We start from the raw sequence: 3,425 nt of genomic DNA on the forward strand, positions 1-3,425 counted from the left end.
CCTCAGGGATTTGGGCACAGTGACATGTGTGGCAATCTCAACGGACAAAAAAGTATCTTTTTCCTGCTGGCAGTGGTAAGAACAAAACATTTCTATTTTTTGCCTTTTATTTTTTAGATAGTCATGAGAACCGGGTTTGGTATTTCACTTTTGTCTGAGGCGAAGCGGTCGGCTGGGCTTTCCGAGCAGTTACACGCCGTGTATGCCAAGAGCCGAGTTCCCTGCCGGTCAGCCCAAACACAGGAGTGATGCCAGTAAATGAGAGCATTTTTCAACGGATTTCAGTACCCGTACCTGGTCAGGGAGCCAGGAGATGCTTCAGCGCAGACGATGCTCTTGATGCTGACCCGGGTCAGAGACGCCGGTGGGTCGCGGCCGCCTCTAATGCCTCGGTCTTGTTCATGCAAGAGGGACGGGTCTAACACCAGGTTCTTCTGCAGCGCCCAGCCACTGCCAAGAGGTCCAAGGAACGGGAGGCCAGGATGACTGTCGGGCGTTGAGAGATTGAATGAGTGATGATGAGTTGGAGTTTTAGGGCGCACAACGGTAAATGGTCATGCAGCGCCCATAGCTGGAGGAGGGGTGTGCGGGGGGGAGGGGCAGATTGAAGGCCTCGGACACGCCCGTCTCAGTTCGTATTCACCTGCAGGTGATCTCCGTACCCAAACATACAGGTTCAAAGAGCGTTACTCCAATATAACCCTTTGCCATGCGCTGATCTTAATGAAGCATTGTGCGTGTATGGCGAAGATGCCGCAGTGATGAAGTCGACAACAGCTGGATTGTGAGCGCGCTCGCAGAGCCGGTTTCGAACTGCAAATTCAAGCCAAAATAACCAGCAACAAGACCAAAACTGTCTTGTGGCAAAAGGGGGCGATGACCTTACCGCCAATGCAGCGGTGACAGCATCAATAACGCTCGCATCGTGAATTGCATTGAACACCAACCGCCCGCGACGCCACGTAGTTGCTGTCGCTTTGCCAGCGTTGATCTGCCGCGACAGCCGCAGCCCCAGCCGGTCCTTTCTCCCAGCCCTGCAGATGACCTTGAGCTACACTGACTGAAGCGCTGCAGCGGTGACCCACTGCAATGTTGCAGCAGGACCTCGCCCGTGCTCTCGATGCATACCACGCCCAAAGGGCAGCGACGCTTCCAAGGTTCGAACACACGATCGCGGGAGGTAAGCTGCTTCACTGGTCATGTTGCGCAACAGCCTGCTGCTCGGGTTTGGCAGATCAGCTTCTGCTCGGCTTTGGCAGATCAGCTTCTGTTCGGCTTTGGCAGATCAGCTTCCACCCGACTTCGGCAGATCAGCTTCCGCCCAACTTTGGCAGATCAGCTTCTGCTCGGCTTTGGCAGATCAGCTTCCGCCCGGCTTTGGCGGATCGGCTGCTGGCCGGCTTTGACAGACCAGCTGCAGCTCTCAATGTCTCAGCTTCATCTGAAGTAACGCTCTGCTCTATGCGGTAGGCTGCGGACCGTTCAGTCGGTTGGGAGAAGCACCTGCCTCTTTCGCTAGGAAAGCAAAGTGCGCGCCTTTCCCTCTCGTGCTGGTTGTCTTTCACGTTGCACTAGGTTTTGACTTTCGTTTACATTGACCACGTCTATGGATCTATGGCATTTTGAACTCTCCTTTAGTTCAGATGACCATATTGCCGGTCGACTTGAGGCTCCGCTGATGCTTTGCTATCGCTCCAAGCGAAACTGATTGTTGTTGTCACTGCGTGGTCTAAGATCAAGTTTCGGGTAAACCTGTTTTATGCCATGCAGATTCGTTAACTACGTCGTTAATAGGCCATCGGGCCACGCTCACGCCTGTGGACTATGCGTGACCGGGAACTTCAGTCGGAGTTTCACGCAATTGCGTGGAATGTGCGCAGTACTTCCCACAGGATACGGATACGCGCCGGTTTAACAGAATAAACCACCATCCTTGAAGTACGTCTTTCTCTTAGAGGTGCTGTTTCTCCGTGTCAAACACCTGGCAGAGCAAACATTTCGGAGGAAACAATACAGAAGCGTTATGGTCAAGTGGTCAGCTTGCCTTCCGTTCCCAAGTGGGACCCGGGTTGGAAACTCGGTGACACCACGGCCCCAAAACACCATTTGGACTTTGCAGCCGCTGGTGCCCCAAGAACGGGGCGCAACGGCGTGCGTTGCGTCACTTTGAAGCCAGGAAGTAACATCCGAAGAACGTGGTAGCTTCATTCTGCTTGCCTGCATGATACGTTATTAAGACAAAAGCAAAAGAAATGAGCGGTGTCGCCGCCGGCGCCAAGACCACTGATGCTGAAACCTGAACAGCTAAACTATTTCAGAGACGCCACATGCTTGAAGAAGCCGTCCAATGTTAACTGGGATGGTTGCACGTCTTTCGTTGAGCCTCTGATATCAGCCATCTCCTTTCAACGTAATTCTAATGCGATTCTTAAAACATGAGGGGCAGTTTTACCCAATCCAAAACGACACCGACAAACCTACCAGCGCATTTTATCTACCTTGGACTACATGCAAGACGTACGCTGCTTACAAACGTTTTTCATAACATTCTCAAAGTCGTGGCGAGAGCACAACGTGTTTGAAACGATGCCGAACGCTGCCACACGCTTCTTCTCTCCTATACGTTGTCAACAGGAAACAAAACAAAAATATGGTCGAACTCCTATGCCGATGCACCATAACAGTGCGTGGAATACGTACCCGGCCGTAAACAGCGGACAACGAACATACAATGCTGCTTCGTAAACTACGCTTCACTGTCAAAGACGGTAACAAATCGCTCATCTCCACCAGCAGATGCCATAAGAAACACAGAGAAGGCAACATCGTTAAATATAAATAACGGAAGGTCGCATGATGACGTCACAATCCAGCCGAGTCTCGCCAGAGCGACAGCGGACGAACTGCAGGTTTCGTCCACACTTTTGCCAAAGCGTCCACATTCAGCGGGATCCAAACGCAGCAGTCCCGGTACTGAGACGTCTGCGCTCGGCTGGCTGCCGGCGGACCTGGTGAGCAGAGACGCCGCCAGCGGAGGAGCCCGGAGCGCGGCCACACGCAGGACAAGACGCGACACCCGGCTCTCCGGCACGCTCAGCGCCGCCGGCCGCGTTACACTGGCCGGCGGACAGGCCGCAGCCGACTGTGGTACGCCGATTCCAGTGCACCGAGCCTCCGGGTCACACCGCCTGCCGCGGCGCTCGGCACCGGCCGGCCGCCGACTCCAGCGCACGCGGGTGGGCTCCTGACAGCCGGACGCCGACTCGAGCTGACCCCAGCGCACGCAGGTGGACTCCTGACAGCCGGCGGCCGACTCGAGCCGACCCCAGCGCACGCAGGTGGGCTCCTGACAGCTGGCGACCGACTCGAGCCGACTCCAGCGCACGCAGATGGACTCCTGACAGCCGGCGGCCGACTCGAGCCGA

The sequence above is a fragment of the Pollicipes pollicipes genome, unplaced genomic scaffold, assembly GCF_011947565.3.
Source record: "Pollicipes pollicipes isolate AB1234 unplaced genomic scaffold, Ppol_2.1 Scaffold_7262;HRSCAF=8765_pilon_pilon_pilon, whole genome shotgun sequence".
Classification (NCBI taxonomy): Eukaryota; Metazoa; Arthropoda; class Thecostraca; order Pollicipedomorpha; family Pollicipedidae; genus Pollicipes; species Pollicipes pollicipes.